General features: G+C 38.5%; 1 long non-coding RNA gene and 1 pseudogene across 2 annotated transcripts; one reads left to right on the plus strand and one right to left on the minus strand.

The window, feature by feature from the left end:
* The first annotated feature begins 166 nt into the window (after positions 1-166).
* Positions 167-13,930, plus strand: LOC129144568 (uncharacterized). Of its 2 annotated transcripts, XR_008549004.2 has the most exons (5): positions 167-831; positions 1,193-1,305; positions 3,504-3,597; positions 8,435-8,557; positions 13,705-13,930. It is a non-coding gene; the product is annotated as an uncharacterized LOC129144568 (long non-coding RNA). The 2 variants fall into 2 exon arrangements; XR_008549005.2 differs by lacking the exon at positions 3,504-3,597.
* Positions 7,892-10,433, minus strand: LOC107975627 (glycerophosphocholine phosphodiesterase GPCPD1-like; annotated as a pseudogene).
* Positions 13,931-23,083: the final 9,153 nt, after the last annotated feature.

Consider the following 23,083-nt stretch of genomic DNA (forward strand, 5'->3'; position numbering starts at 1 on the left):
CCCTGCCCCCAAGAGACATTGTGACATATCACTGGGTCCAGCTTCCAGGTAATGTAACAGTCCTGCCTTGGCCCTGCCCACAAGGGGCATTGTGACATATTGCTGAGCCCAGTACCTAGGTGATATGACTCTCCTGAATTGCCCCTGCACTCAGGGGAGACTTTTGACCCTGCCCAAAGTGGCAATTGTGACATATCTTTGGCCAGCACCCAGGAGATCCAAACTTTGTGCCTGGTCTCTCTCCACAATTGGAATTGGGAAATACACATGGGCACAGCTTACAGGTGGAATGATGACTCATACCTGAAGATATTTTGACCTTTGTCATCTTAGGGCAAAAACTAAGGTCCTGTGTCTTCAACTTGTAGGATGGTCACAGAATATTACAACTTGCATGCACGTTGTATGAAGCCCTCAAGTGCTACAAAGAGTGCCAAAATAGAGCCCAGCTAAAACTGTGGTAAAACTGTGGCTGTTGTATGCAAACTCAAATAAAAGTAAGGATTATCACCCTTCCACATTAACAGAACCCACTGTTGAGGTTCTGAATCGCACACCAAGAGGCAATCAAGTTGGAATTGTGAATCTTATGCATCAATCCAATCGACAGATGAGATGATAACACCAAGTCCAGGATTTAGAACACCTGGGGGCTGTGCTTCCCCTATCAAAACACAGTCTGTTGGTGAGATTTGGGCTTTTGTGCATCGATTTAGTCCACTGTTGTGATTGACTTGCATACTTGAACTCAACCCACAAGAGGTGTTGACTCTTATACCTTTAGCAGGAAAATGTCCCGGCTTGTGAATTTCTGCTATTGACTGGGTCCAGGTATGAGTTTCATTGCTGTTTCTGTGAGCTGGGTTCAAAAATGAGTCACTATCTCACCTGTAGCTGCATCTATATATGACAGTCACAATTCCAAGTCTGGATTGCACTTGAGTGTGAGATTTAGGACCTCACCAGTGAGAACTGTCTATGTGTGAGGGTGACAATTCTATCAGATGGATGTGCATATGAGAGTCACAATCTCACCTTCGTTCTGGGTCCTGTTATGACACTGTATCATTTGAGGACTTTACACAGTATGCCTTGGTATCATAATACACTATGACCTTTATTTAAGTAGGAGACCCAGGACCTTATCTGTTGCCCTAAGCCTAGATATCAGAGTCAAAATCTGTTCTCTTAGCTGGATCCAGGTATGAGAGTCATCATCTCACCTGTGAGCTGTGACCATGTATATGTCGCAATTTCACCTGTCAGCAGGAAGCAGACATGAGAGTCCTATCACCTGGGTGCTGGGTAAGTGATATGCCACAATTCTTACTTGGGCAGGGTCCAGGCAACAGAGGAGAGAGACACATCACCTATATGACTGGCCCAGCAATGAGTGGAAATCCTCTTTCAGTGCAGGGCCTATTCAGGAGAGTCATATCACCTAGTTGCTTGGCCAAGCAATATATCACAATGCCCCCTTTGCACAGGGCCAAGACAGGACAGTTACATCACCAGGGAGCTGGGTCCAGCTACGTGTCACAATTCCTTTTGTGGAAAGTGTCCAGGCAGAAGAGCAGAGTCACATCACCTAGGTGATGGGCGCAGAGAGACGCCACAATGCCATTTGTGGGCTGGGCCCTGGGAGAAGAATAACATCACCCAGTGCTGGGCCCAGCAATATGTTGTGATCCCAACTAGAAAAAGGTTCCAGACAAGAGAGGAGAATCACATCATCATGTTGATAAGCCAAGAGATATTTACAATCCCCCCTGTGCACATGTCCCAGGCAGAAGACTTGAATTACCTTTTTACTTAGACCAGTAATGTCACAGTGCTTCTTCAGGGCAGGGCACAAACAAGATAGGACAGTCACATCATTAAGTGCCAGGCTTAGTGATATGTCATAACTTTACCTGTGGGCAGGGTCCAGGCAGGAGAAGATTTACTTCACCTAGGTGCTCAGTAAAGAGATACATTACAATACCTTTCAGGGAAGTAGCCAGGCAATATAGTCACATCACCTCGGTACTTGGCCTAGTTATAACTCATAAGATATCTGTGTGTTGAGCCCAGAAGGACTATCAAATTACTAAGGTTCTAGGTAGAAGTGCGTGTCACAATTAAACTTGCAGGAAGGCCCAGGAATGAGACTCCCAATTCCACACATTTCCCCACTCCAGGTGTAAGAGTCAACCATTCCTGAGACTTAGGTCCAAGTACATGAGTCACAATCTCAACAGTGGATTGCATCCTCTCATGAGAGCCCCAATTTCTTCTCCAAGCTGTGTCCCAGTAGGGGAGTCACAACCTCAGTGCTGTGCTGAATCCTGGTTGGAGAGTCCCCACTTCACCTGTGGACTGGATCCGTATATGAGAGTCACAATTCCAACTCTTGACTGCCCCTGGGTGTGAGATTCAGAACCTCAATTGTGACTTGTGTACACTTGGATATGTGACGATTTCTACTTTTGGCTGTGTGTTCATACAGGACTCTCAATCTCACCTGTGTTCTGGGCCCTGTTATGAGACTTTCTCTACCACCCACGGGGTTTATTCAATATGCATGGGTGTCATAATCATCTGTGATTTTCATACGAGTAGAAGACCCAGGACCTTACCCATGGCCCTAGTCCTATCTATGAGAGTCAAAATCTCTCTCTTTGGCTGTGCCTATGTGTAAGAGTTATTACAATGCCTGTAAGCTGGGTCAAAGTATATGTCACCATCTCAGCTGTGGGGATGCACGGGCAGGTGCAGTGAGAGTTGAGATGGGAGGAGGGTTGTGATGTCCTCTGTCAGAATGTAATTGTTATTGTTTTGGGGCTGTTTTTAGATATTGTCAAATAAAATAAATTTAGATGTAGGTGAGAAGTAACTTTATCCTAAAGTAATGTTGTGGCTGGGCACGGTGTCCCACGCCTGTAATCTTAGCACTTCGGGAGGCCAAGGCAGGTGGATCACTTGAGGTCAGGAGTTCAAGACCAGCCTGGTCAACATGGTGAAACCCTGTCTCTACTAAGAATACAAAAATTAGCTGGGTGTAGTTGCGGGCACCTGTAATACCAGCTACTTGGGAGGCGGAGGCAGGAATATCACTTGAACCTGGGAGGCGGAAGTTGCAGTGAGCCGATATCACACCACTGCACTCCAGCCTAGGTGACAGAGTGAGACTCTGTCTCAAATAAAATTAATAAATAGTGTTGCAATGGGGGAAGCACCAAATATAATATCTGCAAACGTCTCAAAAGTTAGGCTGAAAAGGGCTGTCATTCATATGCAGGAGCAAGCAAGATTAGAAAGAAGGTGGGAGAGGAGGGCAGAATGGAGGGTGGCAAAATCAACGCAAGATTAGAGAATGTTGCACCCTGAAGTCAGCCTGTTCTTGGGAGGGACATCTTGTATGTTTGCTCAGACTGGAGGTGGGGCAGAGTCCAGGGGTCTGGGGGAAAGAGAGAAACTTAAGCAAAGTTTCCTTAACAAATATTTTATTCTGAATCCTGAAGACAAAATTATTTAATTGTGTGTGAAGAACAATGGGAATGTGGAGTCTGTGAATCTGTGATATCTAAAAGCGGGCATATCATCTCAGTCATAATGGTAAGGATCTTTCTTTGCAGTAAGCTGTTCTTACAGAACACAAAACATTAGGGAGTTTTCTTAATTGTAACTATTTACCAGGACTCACTACCCACCCCGTCTTTCTCTCCCACTTTTCTGTGCTCTATACATTTTTTTCCAGTTGTCATTACCTGAATTGTATTCTTTATAGTAACCTAGTAAACATAGGTAGAGTGTTTTGCCAAGTTCTGTGAGTAGTTTTCTCAAATTATTAAACTTCAGGGAGAAATTTATGAAATCCCATGATTTATAGATACCTGCTTAGGGGTATAGATGGGCCCCTGGTGCTTGTCCCTGGCATGGGCATTGGGGACTATATTGAGGAACTGAGTCCTGAAGTGGTCGGGTCATGGTGACTCTGGATTCTGTCAGAATTGAGTTGTTGAACATCCAGTTGGTGTTGAAGAGTTGGCTGGTGTTCAGCAAATGCCGGATATTTGGTGTGAGAACAAAGACATCACAGCAGCCTTGGCTGGAGGGAGACTGTGGGTCTTTTGGGGAATGGAGACTCTATTCTTCTGCACACAAGCTGTTGCGCTGTGAATTGTCCTGTGATTCCAGGTCTCATCCGGGTTCAGAGGAAACTGAGAACTCAAAGGAAAGCAACTCTGAGGACAGGCTCCTGTCCCCACCCTGTTGCTAGAAAGTGATTCCTGCACACTCACACCCATGCACACTGGGCAGTGATGTAGCCACACTCCTCCCATGACAAGGCTTCACCCTCAGAAATTGTGCTGAGAGAACTTCTCCTTCTAGAGTTTTCTGCCAATAGGCTATGTAAGTGCCGAGAGGACTCATGGCTTATTTTTATGCCCAGATCTTGAATCTGCACCAGTGACCCATTTTCTCCACTAGCCTAGGCTTCTGGGTCATCCATCCCTCCCATCTGCCTGCATGCACACATTTATAAGTCAGAGCTACCCTGTCTGGACCAGTGTCTGTAGCACTAGCCAGTCTTTTCACCAACTGGGTACTGTTCCCTACCCATAGGTTTTTTTCCTTTCCTTTCATTTCCTTCCCTTCCCTTCCCTTCCTTTCCTTTTCCCTTTCCCTTTTCTTTCTTTCTTTTCCTTTATTTCCTTTCTTTCTTTCCCTCCCTTTCTTTTCCTTTCTTTCCCTCCCTCTTTCTTTCTTTCTCTTTCTTTCTTTCTCTTTCTTTCTTTCCCTCCCTCTTTCTTTCTTTCTCTTTCTTTTTCTCTTTCTTTCTTTTTTTTTCTTTCTTTCCGTCCTTCCTTTTCTTTCTTTCTTTCCTTTTCTTTCTTTCTTTTTTTATTTTTTTGAAACAGAGTTTTGTTGTTTTCACCTAGGATGGAGTGCAGTGGCAGGATCTCGGCTCACTGCAGGCTCTTCCTCCCAAGTTCAAAAGATCCTCTTGCATCAGCCTCCCAAGTAGCTGGGATTACAGGCGCCACCACCATGCCCAGCTCATTTTTGTATTTTTAGTAGAGATGAGATTTCACCATGCTGGATAAGCTGGTCTCGAACTCTTGACCTTAGGTGATCCACCCGCCTCGGCCTCCACAAAGTGCTGGGATTACAGGAATAAGCCACCGCGCCCAGCCCCCATAGGTTTTTTTTTTTATAACACCTTCTCTTATTCTGTCTTCTTCTTTTCCACAAACACTCTTTCACAAACACAAGGCCACACCTCTGATGCCTAAATACAAACCCTACTGGAAATCATATGTCCATGAGTTCAGGATAAATTTTTTGGACCTGCTTATTGTAAGCATAAATACAAAATAAAGACAAGACACTTAATCATTCAACTAAAAAATAAAAATGGGAATTTACTTTTCTTTTTTTCTTAAAATGTTAAATACCTTTTACATGTAAATTCTTTCTCTGCTTTTTATCTTTTTTCTTGTCTTTTCCATATCTATGAAATCTATTTCTGTTCTAATTTTATTATTTTTTCTTTTTCTTTTATTTATTTTTATTATTTATTTATTTATTTATTTTGAGATGGAGTTTTGCTTTTGACACCCAGGCTGGAGTGCAGTGGTGCAATCTCGGCTCATGGCCACCTCCGCCTCCTGGGTTCAAACGATGCTTCTGCCTCAGCCTCCTGAGTAGCTGGAATTACAGGCGCCTGCCACCACACCTGGCTAATTTTTGCATTTTTAGTAGAGACGGGGTTTTACCATGTTACCAGGCTGGTCTCGAACTCCTGACTTCAGGTGATCTGCCCACCTCAGCCTCCCAAAGTGCTGGGATTACCGGCTTGAGCCACTGAGCCCGGCCTGTTATTTTCCTTATTTTGCTAACATTGGGATTATTTATTTGTTCTTTTTCAAGTATTTTGTGAATTAAAGTTATGTTTTCTATTTGACATCTTTTCCTTTTTGTTAATATAGAAATATAGCATTATAAACTTCTGATTTAGAACGGTTTTGTGGGTTTTTTTTATTGTATGTTGTTTCTATTTTCTTTTTTCTCATTATACTTTCTGATTTCCCTTTGCTTTTTCTCTTTGACCCATTGGTTGTCCAGGAACATGTTGTTTACTGCCCACATATTTGTGAGTTTTAAAATTTTTCTTGGGCTACTGATTTCTAGTTTTATTAAATTGTAATTTTAAAAACTGATATGGCTGGGTGCAGTGACTCCTGCCTGTAATCCCAGCACTTTGGGAGGCCTAGGCAGTTGGATTACCTGAGGTCAGGAGATTGAGACCAGACTGACCAACATGGTGAAGCCCCGTCTTTACTAAAAATAGAAAATTAGCTGGGCATGGTGTTGCATGCCTGTAATCTCAGCTACTTGGGAGGCTGAGGCAGGAGAATTGCTTGAATCCGGGAGGTGGAGGTTGTAATGAGCTCGGATCACAACATTGCACTCCGGCCTGGTTGACAGAGCGAGACTCCATCTCAAAAACAAAAAAAAAAGAAGTTGCTATAATTTTAATCTTTTTAAATTTGAATAGAGTTTGTTGTTTTTGTTGGCCCAAGATATGATCTATCATGGATAATGTTCCATTTGTGCTCGATAAGAATGTGTATTCTCATACTGCTACATGAAATAGTCTACATATGTCTGGGGTTTGCAGTGTTCCTCAGCGCTATCCAAGCACATTGTTTTCTTTCTAGCTTTCTGTCTGAATAATCTATTGTTTTCAGTAGAGTAACAAAGTCCTCTATTATTGTCATATTTGTTTTTTCTAAAGTTCTGTTTATATATGTTTATATATTTATGTTCTCCAATATTGGGTGCATATATTTTTTAATTGTTAGATCCTCTTGACAAATTATCCTCTTTTTTTCATTTTGTAATGAAAACAAAATCTGTATTATTTTATTTAATATTCATTCTTAAGTTACAGTTAACACAATCTGCTTCTAATCCAAGAAATCCTAGTATAATGTGAAACACATGCATATACATTTAGTAAGACCTTCTACATTTCTAAATAAATTACATGCATGATATACAATAAAGAATACTAATATGAGAATTCAGTACATTAATTTTTCTGCATGGAAATTTAACTACTGTTCCAGACACACATATACAAAAAAACCCACAAAGCAACAGTGTGTAATAGGTAGTGAGAGACACACAAAATAAGCATATTTAAAATGCCTACAGCCATTTTTTTTAAGGCAACAAAATATGTCCAGTCCTTGACATCTTCTCATACTCATTTAGCACCATGGATGCAAGGACCTAACAGTAAACATGTACAACCTCATGCTTAACACTTAAAGCATGCACTGAATTGAATTTATATGTTGTGATCTATTCTACTAAGTATGCAATACATACTTTTTCTTACTAATATTTTATACATTAAATTACCCTGCAGCATCTTGAAATTTTAATATCGATGTAAAACAACTTTTGAAAGATTTATGAAACAAGTTTCAAGGTTCACCTTCAGGCTGGTTTGATTAAGTGGAAAAATGGCAGCAGCCTCAAGGTTCATACTGAAAGAAAATGCTGTTATGTGCATGTCAACCCATGTAAAAAATACCTATATACAAGAAGGCACAAAGATTTGTGCAGTTGGAATCACCAGTGCAAATGCATGCATTTGAGGTACTTATTTTTTCCATGGTCAGGTATAATTATAAACAGTGCTAAAGATTTCAGACCTGATCAAACGAAAAGCTGTAAGTGTAATATGAGCTATTTATATATTTAATTTCAAAGTGCTATGCTTTTAATGAACATTTAACATTATAGATTTATATATTTAGTTTAAAATATTTATATTACCAACCAATACATTTTCTCACTGTAAAGAGACTGACTGGCAATTACACCTGGCTAAGTAATTTAAATAGCATACTTGCAAGAACTGTAGTGAAAGAGTTAAATACTTAATTATTGCTTCGTTGAAATGAGAAGCCCAAAAGGCATAGATCAACGATGCTCAATGATGAAAAATGAATACCCAGAACAGCGGTGCATGCCCCCAAAATGACCTCTGTGCAATAAAAACTAAGTATTCTCCACATTATCAATGCCATTGGCATCCACATGGGTATCAGGCTCCTCACACAAAGATGAGGGAACAAAGTGGCTAACAGTGGGACACAAACAGCCCTTACACTCTGGCAATTCTTGCTTCAGGCATTCCAGTTGCTCCACTTGGTTGTTCAGGCATCCAATCATATATCCTATCATAAAATAGACCATTAACTCCAAGTTCCTTCAATTTTCTTCTCTTTTCGGGATCACTGCTGTCATCACCCCAGCAGAATATGATTAGTCCCTTAGCTTTTGCCTCTTGAATGTAGGATGGGTTTCTGAGCAAGTCTTCAGTATGTGCATTTATCTCCAGTAGATTTTCTTTTCTTTCTTTTTTTTTTAGACGAAGTTTCGCTCTTGTTTCCCAGGCCGGAGCACAATGGCGTGATCTCGACTCACCGCAACCTCCGCCTCCCGGATTCAAGCGATTCTCCTGCCTCAGCCTGCCGAGTAGCTGGGATTACAGGTGCCCACCACGGTGCCCGGCTAATTTTTGTATATTTAGTAGAGACTGGGTTTCACCATGTTGACTAAGCTGATCTTGAACTTCTGACCTCAGGTGATCCACCCTCCTCGGCCTCCCAAAGTGCTGGGGTTACAGGCGCGAGCCGCCGCACCCAGCCTATCCCTAGTAGATTTTCAAACTGTGCAAAGCTCATTGCAATGGGGGTTGTCGGAGATCTGAGGTCCATGAGTTCAGGATAAATCTCAGATTTTCCTTCAGTTAAAAATAATATGGGATATTTGTTCTGCTTTTGCCAAACCATTGTGCAAATATCTGCATCAAATGAAGAAAACACTATTCTCTCTTCCCAGAATTTTCTAAAACAGTTTTTAAAGTTATATCCAAAAACAGATTCATGCCAAAATATGTTGATAAGTTACCATCCCACATTCCATCCCTTTGCTGGCAGATCCATTTTATTTCAATGTTAAACCCTACATCTTCTGGCAAACACTCTAAAACCATCTTACGAGAAGGAAATGCCTGATTTTCTGAAAAGGAATTTTCCTCCTGGACCACAGATTGTTTCCAATCCTTAGATTTCAGTGCAGTCACATGAGTGAGCTTTAACAACTGGAGATGGTCAAATGTTAATTTTTTTTACTGGAATTTCAAATAATTCAAGTGGATCAGCATCAAATTTCTTTTTCATAGTCAAACAACAGGTAAGATCATGATATACCATGGGCACAAAGTCCTTTGAAAGGTGTACATCAAATTCTACAAAGGCTGCACCGTGACTAGCAGCATTTCTTAAAGAAGCAATAGTATTTTCTTTAGCCAGCTGGGCAGTTGTAGTGTTTCCCACACCTCGATGGCCAACATCCAGTGGTATTCTTGGCTTCCAATACTGGAAAATGAAGATTTCATGTCACAACTGTATCCTGGCAATGGCTTAATAATTATATAGTCGACTCTCACTTTGCCTATTGTTTTCCTGGAATTTCTGCTCATGTAGGGAAGAGTAAGAATTCCAGCACTCTTTCCACTCTCAGCAATGGTGGATAATAAGAGACAAGCTGTACCCACACGTCCAGGGAGGGCATCACCTTGAACTATGTGCTCACTGAGATCTTCTTCAAAAAAATCAAAGATTAGTTCCAGGTTATCTGGTCCCATTGTCTGTATGCTGTACTCTGTCCAACGATCAGACTGTAAGCCATAACCACACTCCAGCTGTGAATGCCTGCACTGGAACTCATTGTCACATATTAAGGATATCTCCATGCTATTGGACATTTTGTGAAGTACAGTGGGAGATACCCTATCATCGTCATCTTCCTCCAGGCCCTCTAGTGTCAGCTTCACCCTAAATCTAGATTTTTAAATTTTTTTCTTGGTTATTGACACAGGAGGTTTTTCAGAATAATGCAAACGTAATCTTATTTCAGTCTGACATGCCAGCCATGCAGAATCCAGAGTTTCAACACCACTGTGGATTCCAAATTGTCCATGGTCAATAACAATTTCACTTTCTGACGGGGTTATTGATCGTGGTTGTAGATGAATCTCCCACTTGTGAACTATCACTTGACATGGACCACCGATAGTCTTTGGTTCTAAAAAGTACCCTTTGAAGTAGCAATGCTGAACTGATACTCCTCTACTGAGTAAAATGGTTGCTTTCCATAACATGCTGGCTCTGCTAAGACAGGTTTTAGGGCATTGCCCTCATTCTGATACAATCTTAGCTTCTTCCACCTGTCTCATTCTCTGGAAGAAGAGCCACAGCATTTTGAGGATTCCAGTTTCCCAAAGCATCACAGCTTCCACATATTGCAAAAACTTCTGGTAAAAGAGTTCCTCTTATTTCAAAGGTAACCTGAGAAGGTGTCATTCTGATGGGTTTATTTTATGATGTCGTGCTGCCGGGGTCGCTAGTCCACGGGTCCGCGTCGCCGCCCCGCCCGAGAGAGAGGACCGCGGGCAGAGGTACCGGACCCCCGCTGTCGGTGCCTCGCCAGCGCTCCCCAGGGCGGCCAGTCGCAGCAGGAAGCGGCTACGTTCAAACCAGTTTCAGCTGCTCCAGACCAAACTGCGAGGCCACCCTGTGGGGTGGGGCCGGAGGGCCAAATTATCCTCTTTTTATTATAGAGTGATCTTTGTCTCTTGGGACAGATTTTTTTCTAAAAGCCTGTTTTTTTCTGATATAAATATAGCCACACTTACACTCGTTCAATTATTATTGGTATGGGTTTTTAAAATTCTTTAACCATTAACCTATGTGTGCCCTTAAATCTAAAATAAGTCACCTGTGTGAAGCATACTGTTGATTCTTAAAATCTATTTAGACATTCTGTGAATCTTTTCATTTTCTGCTTTAATAACAGAATATTCTAGAGTTGGTATTTTATAAAGAATAGAAGTTTACTTAGCTCACAATTTTAGATTATGGAAGTCCAAGACCACCCCACTGACATCTGATGAGAATCATATTTCCACATCACAAAATGGCCAAAGGCATAAGAATTACAGAAGGTGTACACCAGAGAGCCAGAGAGCTTACTTTTTTTTTTTTTTTTTTTTTTTTTTGAGACAGAGTCTTGCTCTGTTGCCCAGGCTGGAGTGCAGTGTCACGATCTCGGCTCACTGCAAGCTCTGCCTCCCGGGTTCATGACATTCTCCTGCCTCAGCCTCCCGAGTAGCTGGAACTACAGGCGCCCGCCACCACACCCTGCTAATTTTTTTTGTGTTTTTAGTAGAGATGGGGTTTCACCATGTTAGCCACAATGGTCTCGATCTCCTGACCTCGTGATCCACCCACCTCGGCCTCCCAAAGTGCTAGAATTACAGGCGTGAGCCACCACGCCCGGCCTTTTTTTATTTTGAGTTGTTGCCCAGGCTGGAGTGCAATGGCGTGATCTCTGCTCACTGTAATCTTTGCCTCTTGTGTTCAAGCGATTCTCCTGCCTCAGCCTCCCGTGTGGCTGGAATTACAGGCCTGCGCCACCACGCATGGCTAATGTGGTGGATAATTTTGTTTTTTTAGTAGAGATGGGGTTTCTCCATGTTTGTCAGGCTGGTCTCGAACTCCCGACCTCAGGTGATCTGCCCGCCTCAGCCTCCCCAAGTGTTGGGATTACAGGCGTGAGCCACGACTCCCAGCCTCTTGATTCCTTTTTGTGTATATACTACAAATTTTCTTTTAATTACCAAGAGACTTACATAAAACATCTCATAACAGTCTAGCTTAAGATAATAACAATTGAGCCTCTATGTATAGAGACTCAACGATTTTACTCTCTTCAATACATGATTTATATCACTTTACATTTTTATACTGTGTATCTAATAACAAATTATTTCAATTACATGTATTTTTAATACTTTTGTCTTGTAGCTTTTATCCCTGAGTTAAAAGCAATTCATCCACCACCATTACACGTATCACTAGTATTTTACTCATTTTTCTCCACCTGTAACTAAATAATGATGTAATTTAATACCAATATTTATTTTATATATAATCTCACAGTATTATAAAAATTAGATATTTTTTGCTTTGCAATATTATTTTCTTGTTCATATGGCTGTATTATAGATCTTATATTTTGTGTAATAGCACCCATATATTAATAACATAACATTACCTAGTATCTTTTAAATACTTATTAATTAAAAGGTTCCACTTTCATCAGTCTTTTATTAATTCTTATAATGCATTTTTTGTGAAATTTTACTGCTATACATTGCATGCCAATAATTAAACATGCCAAAGTTCACATTTGAAAACTTAGTTATTTAAAGAATTATTTTTCTGATACATCTATGCTAATATTCAGTATTTTGTAGGTCAACATGTTTCATTTTTTAACTCCATTTTACTGCATTTTTTTCATATAGGTGTCCTTTGATTAATAAATTGTATTTTTGTTTTTAACATTATATTTATGATTTGGATGGTAATTTTTCACTCTGTATTATTTATAAAAATGTGGTGTTTAATTAAAATATAAATTGCTGGGTTTCACTTGGGGCAAATTTAAAGAAACAAGTATAAGTCAGACATTTCTTTCTTTTTTTTTTTTTTGAGATGGAGTCTCACTCAGTCATGCCCAGGCTGGAGTGCAGTGGTGAGATCTCAGCTCACTGCAACCTCTGCTTTCTGGGTTCAAGCAATTCTCCTGCCTCAGCCTCCTGAGTAGCTAGGGCTACAGGGTGGGCCACCATGCCTGGCTAATTTTTGTATTTTTAGTAGAGACAGTGTTTCACCATGCTGGCCAGGCTGGTCTCGAACTCCTGACCTCGTGATCCACCCGCCTCAGTCTCCCGAAGTGCTGAGATTACAGGCGTGAACCACCACGCCTGGCCCCATAAGTCAGACATGTCTATTGCCTATAAAAGTTACTTATGTGATATTTGCCTGTACAAATATTGCCCCATTTTATTAATTATCTTGTTTATTTCTTTTCTCAGGTGGTTGTGTTTCATTGCCTAGATGAGTAGTAAAAAAGGCAGTCTAAAATTACCGTCTATTTATTGTTTGAATATACGTTGTGTGAGAAAAACACTTGTTATTTGAAGTAATTTTTGAAAAATGTAACGTTTTGATACATATAAATATTTGTGATTAAAAACATAAAATTACTATCTTAAACATTTTAAAGTTGTACATTTCAACTATATGTTTAGTACTTTTAAGTATATTTACATTTTTTGAAAGAGATCTCTGGATCAATTTTATCTTTAAAAAGTACAATTTAATGTCCAATAAACTGTCTTCTCTTTCTCTTTTTTGCTTCTGGAGAACATCATTTTACTTTCTGTTTTGTCTGTCTCTTTTTGACTATTTTATTTTAGTCAACATATTTTTTCCCACATCTTTAATTCTTAAAAATAAGTTATTCTGCTCTCAGTTCAGATTCATCAGGAAATTGAATCATATCCAGAAGAATTAAAACTGAAAGACTAATATGTTTGTTAAAGCAATGCAGATTGCCATAGTAATACACCCTAAAATTTCAAAGGCTTAGCAAAATAATACATTTTCTGCTTACATAGACATCCCCTTTGGTTTATTTCTGGTTAAGAAAACTTCTTTGTGATTATTCGGAGATTAGATTTGTAAAAATATTCTAACTGCATTTTCCTCTTCCTTCACCCAATAGATGAAAAAAGATGCAAAGAAGACATATTTGCTTTTTATCCACACATCATTTCCAATCACTATGCTGAGCAAAGTCAATGTGAGCAGAGCTGAGAATAGCAGTTTTCTGGCAGGACGGCCACTTCTGAGCAAAAAATGACACAATAAAAGTATAAATATTTAATAGTAAGCTAATATATTTTCAGCACATTAAGCATATGCATGAATAAAATTATTGTGGTATAATATTCATTTTGTTGATTCCTATTGCGCTCAGGTAATATCAGATAAAAAAACAGCAAATATAGAGCAAAAATAGTTATTTGAAATGGAAATATTGTGAATAAAGTTATTCTGTCAATTAAAGTAAAAATATTTTTATCTCCTACTAATCGTCTTACCTATAGTTGTACAGTATCAAATGCTTTTTATTAACAACTGTACTTCATATAAGTATTCCATTTATATCACCCTTCTTCATGGTTTCAATGCCTTCTGCACTTCATATCAGTGAAAAACAGGCGAGCTGGTACCAGGAAATTGATGTGGTGCTATTACTACTTTAAGAGTGATGACGTGTAACCCTAGCACTTTGGGAGGCCGAGGCAGGTGGATCACGAGGTCAAGAGATCCAGACCATTCTGGCCAACATGGTGAAACCCCATCTCTACCAAAAATACAAAAAGTAACTGGGCATGGTGGCATGCACCTGTAGTCCCAGCTATTAGGGAGGTTGAGGCAGGAGAATCGCTTCAATCTGGGAGGTGGAGGCTGCAGTGAGCCAAGATCGTGCCACTGCATTCCAGCCTGGTGACAGAGTGAGACTCCTTCTCAAAAAAAAAAAAAAAAAAAAAGTGATGTTGAAGAGCACTTGTCTGAATTGTTCCCATGTCGCAAACACTGTGATTTGGCCCAGAGTACACACATTTCTTATTTTCCTCTAAATTTACTGATGAAATAAAATTCTTAGCTAAGAAAGGTTTGATCTCATTCAAACATGTTTTATGAAATTTGGTTGACATTTCAGTGTCTCTGACTTAAATGGAATATTGAAAATTTCCATGAATCCAAATAGAGTGTCATACATGAACAATCTTTTATAAAAACCCATTCTGAGGCAGAGTAATATTCATAAAATTTCTTTATAATATAGAAGAAATGTGTTAACTCTGTTCCCAGTAATCAACTCTGAACACTGAGCATTCTCATTCCCCAGTATTCACCCTGAGTCATTCAGGAAAAATTGGTATCTCTGTAAGGAGACAGGTGTTTGGGGGAAGGTCACAACATTGCACATAAATGCTCTCTACATGCACCTGTTAGGATCTTAATCTAATTGGTCTATCATTTGCCTGGCTAGACAATTACTGAATCTAGTCACACTATTTTGTTTTTTGCAGCTAATGACATCTATTACCTATAAGTTTCATACAATAACTTGCTCAGCTGAAACATGAGTCTTTTGTTAATTTACCCTAAATTGAGGGACTACATTTGCAATTTCCAATCTCTCAGTGTTAAGGCAAATCAGAGAAGAGTAATATGTGTATGTAATATGCATTTTCTTGCATATTAAAATTCTTCTCACATTGCATTGGACACTCTAGGCAGCCACCTAAAAAACAGTCCCTCCTAACTTTTTAGCCAGGATATCAGATTTCAAAAGCTCAAGGACTTAATAATTGGCAAAGCCAAACTCTTGTCTTTGCTTCTTGACCATTTCAAAGAGCATGGCAATTATGCCAAGCCTTTGAAAGATGTGGTTCTGATGACTTTTATTTCAAATGTTTTCTCTGATTGTCTTATTGCATTAATCTAAGAGGAACTATCTACATAAAAATTTATGCATTCAAGAAATATTCATGTTAAGGTGTTCAAAGTTCAATATTCTATTACAGAATAGTAGAATTCTCTAAAATTATAACGTCAGATTATTATTAATAAATTGTTTTTTCAACATTTTCCAATGTGGAAATTAAAGAATTGGGTATGTTTTTTCATGATAAGTTCAATTCTAGGAGGGCACTCACTTGTCTGCATGGCATTTTTGTCATGAATTATGTAAAACTGAGTTATCAGAATGGTGCAGAAATGCTAATTTAATCAGAATGAGAAAGAATTCAGCCTTGTTGGTAGACTGTTGGTATCCCAGAGGCTGACCATTTACTTCGGCTGTGTAGACATTGCTTCATAATGCCAGGGAGCCCTTGCAACCAAGTTGCCTTTATTTCCCATTCATGTGATCATGTTCTGGTCTCTGTTTTTCGTAAGCTGTCCCAGATGAGGGGTGATTATTTCTTGCATAAATGAGATCCCTTCTTTTTTCCCTGCCAGGAGATCCTCCTATTCTCCCTACTGAAAGCAACGTGTTGAAGACAGAAATGGAGACAATATAAAAATATATCCTTTGCCATGTGGCCACCATAAGCAGCTTACAATCTGGCTTACCTGGAAGTTTGACTAATTTCAGGGAAGCAGGGTTGTTTTTCTATAATGTGCTCTTTCTCTTAAAAGCACCTCTGATTAAGTTTAGTCTAATCAAGATAATCTCTCTTATGATAAACAGGAAGCCAATTGATTAGTAACCTAATTACATGAATAATGTCCCGCCACAGTCACACATTTTCTCACACTAAGAGAAAAGGATTACACAGCAGGTGTGCACTGAAGTGGGAACCTGAGGGTCTTCTGAGAATTTTGCCTACCCACCTGGATAGATTTCTAAAATAGTCTTTTAGTTGCTTTTGTTGTCTTTCTAAGTAAACGAAGATATCATCTGCAAATAATAATTAATTTCACTGCTTTTCAATTTTATTCATTAAAATAATGATTTTTTTTCTGGCTTATATGAAGGTATTTCTCATTTATATTATACATTCACATACATACATATATAACAACACAAATGTGTCCATTTTTAATTTTTGTTAAATTTTTAAGAATGGATGTTAAAGATAACTTATTTTCTGTTTGAAAGTGTTTTTATTGTTGTATTCAACAGTATTATCTCTGGAGTCAAAGTTCCTTGTGTTTTAATGCTGGCTCTGCTACTGTGAGCAGGTTATTTCTGTGGCTCTGTTTCTTTCTTTGTAAATTGAGGATAATAATAATACCTTTGTTATTAAGTTACTGAGTGTATTAGTCCATTCTCACACCGCTATGAGGGCATACCCAAGACTAGGTAAATTATAAAGGAAAGAGGTTAACTTGCCTCACAGTTCAGCATGACCAGGGAGGCCTCAGGACATTTACAATCATAATGAAAGGGAAAACAAACATGTCCTTTTTTATACGGTGGCCAGAAGAGAAAACGTGCTGAGCAAAAGGGAGAAAAGCCCCTTATAAAACCATTAGACCTCATGCGAACTTACGCATTATCAAGACAACAGAATGAGGGTAACTCACTGCAGGATTCAATTACCTCCCACCAGGTGTCTCCCATGACACATAGAAATTATGTGAACTACAATTCATAATGAGATTTGGGTGTGGACACAGCCAGACCATATCACTGTGTGAACAAAATTTATTAACACATGTATAGTATTATGGTTAATGCTCAGTACAAATTTGCTATTATTAATGAGATATTTATATGCTGAATTATGTTAATACATGCTTTCAAACAAATATTTTTCCATTACACATTGAGTTTTCCAACCAATAGATAACTATATAAATTACAATTTTGTTCTAAATATGGTATATACATTTAGAATAATAGTATACACAATGGAACATTATGTAGCCTTAAAAGGGGGAAACACTGTCAATTGAAAAAATATGGATAAATTTAGAGGATATTTTGCTAAGTACAAAAGCCAAACACACAAAGAAAAATACTGCATGATTTCACTTATGTGTAGAATCTAATAAAGTTGAAATAACAAAGTAGAATGTGGAAAAATTGGTTATCAGAGGCTGTTGTTGATAAAAGAATGCAAAGTTTTACAGACAGGATAAAGAGGTTTTCAGATCTATTGCACAGTAGGGCGATTATAATCAATGATAATGTAGGTATATTTCAAAATAACAGTAAGTTTTAATGTCTCACCACAAAAAATGATAGGTGAGGTGATAGATGTTAGTTAACTTGACTTAATTAGTCCATATTTTATACACGTATCAAAACATTACACTGTACCACATAAATGTATACAATTTTAATGTGTCAACCAAATATCCCAGTAATACATGTGTTTTTTTTATTAACTTTAAAAAATAGGGCCAGAGAAATAAATGTTTCTTCATATCTTATAATTTCAGGAACAGTATACATGTATTTTTAATTACACATGGCTTATCACTCAATAAAATGTTAATTATCACTGTTCAGAATAACACAATGCTTGCTTTCTTTTTTTTGAGATGGAGTTTTGCTCTTGTTGCCCAGGCTGGAGCGCAGTGGTGTGATCTCGGCTCACTGCATCCTCCACCTCCCAGGTTCAAGTGATTCTCCCGCCTCAGCCTCCCAAGCAGCCAGAATTACAGGCATGTCCCACCACGCTCGGCTAATTCTGTATTTTTAGTAGAGATGGGGTTTCTCAATGTTGGTCAGGCTGGTTGGTCTCAAACTCCCGACCTCAGGTGATCCGCCTGCCTTGGCCTTATGAAGTGCTGAGATTACAGGCATGAGCCACCACGCCTGGTCTTATTTGATAATAGAATACTTTCAAAGACAGACTCTAAAGCAACTGTTTAAAGTAAAATTCTCTCAAGATAAATGATTTCCTTCACTTATAGAGAAAAGTTATTTAAATATTGATTTTAAACTACCTTTAAATTTATCAAGTGAACATAAAAAATTAGTTGGCAAAAAATAATTAAACAAGTAGATCAGAAAACAATTTGCCTCTTTGCCTAATTTTAAAACTGAACAACACTCAGCATTTAAGTGTTTATTATCTGGCATTTCTAGAGTGGTAAAAAGCAGTACAAGATGAGGGATCTTTCTTTAGTATTTATATTCATGCTGTATGAGAATATATGAGAATTTGCCAAAGATAATATTAAAAATATCCATCGACTATTATATTCCCAAACTGACCAATTAAAATGAACACGGTTTGAACCCCCTGGTGTGGACACCTTGTTGTTCCCAGGCTTAACATTGGTTCTGATCTAAAACACTATACAAATCACCAGAGCTAATAAATTTTCTGTACACTCACTATATGCTAGGCACTCTTCTGACACCTTTATTTGTATTAATTGCTTTAATTTTACCAAAAACCTAGGATTTAGGTAGTGTTATCCTTACTGTAAAGATGAACAGTCAAGCACAGAGATGTCAAGAAACTACCTCCAGGTCACACAGCCCATAAGTGTCAGAACAAGGATGCACTCAGAGACCACCAGATATTGAGTTTTAATATTAACCATTATGGCCAGCCCCCTCACACTCAATGTTTTTTTTTCCATTTTTTATTTAACATTTTTAGTTTGAATTTTCTAATTTAGTAGAAATGAAGCAGAATTTAAAAACAACTTTTTTGACCCTTAGATAGTATGGAGAACTTCATTTTGCATTCAAAGTACTCATAACAAAGCCTAACATAAATACTTTGGTTGGTAAACGCTTTCTAACCACGTTATTCCTCTCATTACTTAAGAGTCACTAATGATACTTTTGAAAAATAGCTTTTACACTAAGAGCTACAATGAAGCTGGGTGCAGTGGCTCAAACCTATAATCCTAGGACTTTGGGAGGCCAGGCATGTGGATTACTTGAGGTCAGGAGTTTGAGACCAGGTTGGCCAACGTACTGAAACTCCATCTCTACTAAAAACATAAAAATTAGTCGGGTGTGGTAGCAGTGACTGTAATCCCAGCTACTCGGGAGGCTGAGGCAGGAGAATCACTTGAACCTGGGAGGCAGAGCTTGCAGTGAGCCGACGTCATGCCATTGCACTCCAGCCTGAGCAAAAGAGTAAAACTCCATCTGAAAAAAAAAAGCTAGAATAAGCCTATTATTTTATTTAAAATTTGTGATCTAAATGTACAACCTTATTCATTGAGTGCTCTAAAGTTTCTGAAAGTTTTGAAAACACTAATAAAAGAATACTTTTTCATATGGAATGATTAAAGAATATTGTTTTCTCAGTTACTAAAATGAAACAAATTAGAATTACTAATCAGTCGCTTACAATGTGGTTTTAAATGTTGTTTAATGACCACATGTGTAGTTTCTTTGAGCTCATTTTAACAATTTATTTCTACTGCTTCTTCACTTCTGTTAGAAAATAATTAAAATTTATGTTACTAAATAGGTGTGAATTTTATTTTAATCTTAGTGATCATCTTAAAAGGCCTTGTATACTTACGATCATAGAAACCCTTTTCACTACTTACATTTAGAAGAGAAATAATTGCTTTGCAGTAAACCAAACAGGGCAATTGTTGCTCAAAATGATCAGTGATTCCAACATTAGTACCATCATCTAGCTAGAACTTAGAGATATCTGCATGTTGAAATTGTTTTAACTTACAATATTTAGAAACCATAAATTTCTATAAAGAACTAAAATATGTATCAATGCATTTTCCTCAGTTTTTCTGTGCTGTTTGTTATTTAATTTGTCAGCAATAGCAATAGAAACTCTGCATATTGTGGGTCCAGCAGAGCATGGGACGAGCCAATGCGCTTTAGGGCTTTTACTTTCAGCTTGGGCACCTTTAGTTTCTGGTGCTGATGGCAATGTAATGGAAGACACTGAAAATCAGGTGTTGCCCTCTGTCACATGATTGGTTGTGAACACAATAAACGTCATTGCATGAAAACAACTGAGTAAATGTTTTAACCCAAAAGCTGCCATAGTCTCCAAAATTTTCCCAGAAAAATGACCAAAATGTTGGCTACACTTAGGTGACTAAGAGTGAAAACTATAGACTGTGAACCTCACCCACTCAAAAATAATCATAAAATAATGGAAAAATCTCTCAAGATTGTAACATTAATATGAAAAAAGAAATATTCCAAATTTTAAATCCACAGAGCTCATTTTATTTGCAACATTTAACATTCACACTAAAAAATACATGATTCTGCATGAAAACATAAGTTGTGCTATAAATATATCATAAAAATTACATGTAATAATTATCCCTTAATATTAACTCTCTGGTAAGTTTAATTCCTAAGATATATTTTCTAACTAATTTTGTGTATGCTACACTTTGTCTTAGAATCTAATAAAAAATTTTTACTAAGACAGACAGTGCTTCCTGATTTAATCTTCTCACCTGTAGACAGTGTATGCCTCTTATCTCAATTAACTGATCTGGAAGTTACATCGACAAGCTATAAATAAGCTCAAACTCCCAAGTTTAACACAGTTTTTCACCATATTAAAAAATTCCAAACTTCTCATCAGAACCTACAAAGTACTGTGTGAAATGACATTGTACAGAGAGAGCAGTGAGAAAGCTGTAGCCATAGCACAGAAAAAAGGGGAAGAGCTGTGATGGACACATCATTTGGACAGACACAAACAGACACAAAACAAAAGATAATCAGAAAATTTAAAAAGCAGAATTTTTATTTAAATTCAGAGGCAGCCTGGGAACAGATGTCCTCTGCACATGCAGAATCAATGTTATATTTTCACCATGAATATTTTCCATCTGTGGCTGAGAGTTACAAAGAAACTTAAGCAGGAATAATTACGGCTGATTATGAAGCATCTAGGACACAGATAGCCCTGTCTTACATTTGTGCCTTAGTCTCTTTTTACACTGCTATAAAGATACTACCCAAGCCTGGATAATTTATGATGAAAGGAAGTTTAATTGACTTACAGTTCCACATGGCTGGGGAGGCCTCAGGAACCTTACAATAATGGGAGAGGGTGAAGGAGAAGCAGGTATCTTCTTCACTAGGTGGCAGGAGAGAGGGAAGGGAGGAAAAATTACCACTTATAAAACCATCTGATCTCATGAGAACTCACTCACTATCATGAGAAGACCATGGGTATCATTCTGTTCCTGGCTCCTTCCAAATATAATGCTCTTTTTATATTTCAAAAGCAAACATACTTTCCCAACAGTCCCCCAATGTCTTAACTCATTTTAGCATTAATGCAAAAGTCTACACACATCTGAGACAAGGCAAGTCCCTGCTGCCTATGGGCCTGTAAATCAAAAGCAAGTTAGTTACTCCCAAGATACAATAGGGGTACAGGCATTAGATAAATTCTATTTCAAATGGGAGAAATTGGCCCAAACCAAGGAGATACAGGCCCTATGCAAGTTTGAACTCCAACGGGTCAGTCATCAAATCTTAAAGGTCTGAGATGATCTCATTTGACTCCATGTCTCATATGTGGATCATGCTGATGCGAAGGGTGGGCCCTCATGGCCTTGAGCAGCTCCTTCATGGACTGGAATTGAATGCCTGTGGCTTTTTCAGGTGCACAGTGCAAGCTCATAGTGAATCTGGCATTTTGGGGTCTGGAGTATAGTGGCCTTCTCACAACTCCAGTTCGCAGCTTCAATGGGGACTCTGCATGAGGGCTCCAACCCCACATTTCCCTTCTGCATTGCCCTAGCACAGGTTCTCCATGAGGGCTCTGCCCCTGCAGAAGACTTCTGCCTGAATACAAATTTGACCTATGGGAAAAAAAAAATTCTTCAACTTATTTGCAGTTAAAAACCACTGGCAGTCCAGGTGTGGTGGCTCACACTTGTAATCCCAGCACTTTGGGATGCCGAGGCAGGTGAATCACCCGAGATCAGGAGTTCGAGCCCAGCCTGGCCAACATGATGAAACCCCGTCTCTACTACAAATACAAAAATTAGCCAGGTGTGGCGGCATGTGCCTGTAGTCCAGCTACTCGGGAGGCTGCGGCAGGAGAAACACTTGGATCCAGGAGGTGGAGGTTGCAGTGAGCCGAGATCGCGCCATTGCACTCCAGCCTGGACAACAGAGCAAGACTCCATCTCAAAACAAACAAACAAACAAAAAACACTGGCAAAAAAGATATTACTAGAGATGTCATTCCCCTACACTAATAGTATATTGTTACCGTCTTTTACTTAGAACCTTAAGATGGCAAATTAACACTTCGTTCAAAGCACTATAGTTTTAACATATTAAAAACAACTTTGTTTAATGAAAAAATTATGTTCACACATAATCTTTAAATTTTTAAAAAATTTATTGCATTTTATTTACATAAAGGTACAATTGATAAAATAATTTACTACTAATATTCAAGCGTTTTCCTCTCACTAGAATTCAGAATATTACTCTGAACACCTGCCTTATACATCACTAAAACAATGTTAAGTCAACAACAAAGAGCCTCTCCATTTACATTTTCATTATGCATCTTACAACTTAATGTCCTTACTCTTCCATAGAAAAGTTCATGAATAATGGACACCTAATAAAAAACTATCTC

The sequence above is a fragment of the Pan troglodytes genome, chromosome 6, assembly GCF_028858775.2.
Source record: "Pan troglodytes isolate AG18354 chromosome 6, NHGRI_mPanTro3-v2.0_pri, whole genome shotgun sequence".
In the NCBI taxonomy this organism is placed as follows: domain Eukaryota; kingdom Metazoa; phylum Chordata; class Mammalia; order Primates; family Hominidae; genus Pan; species Pan troglodytes.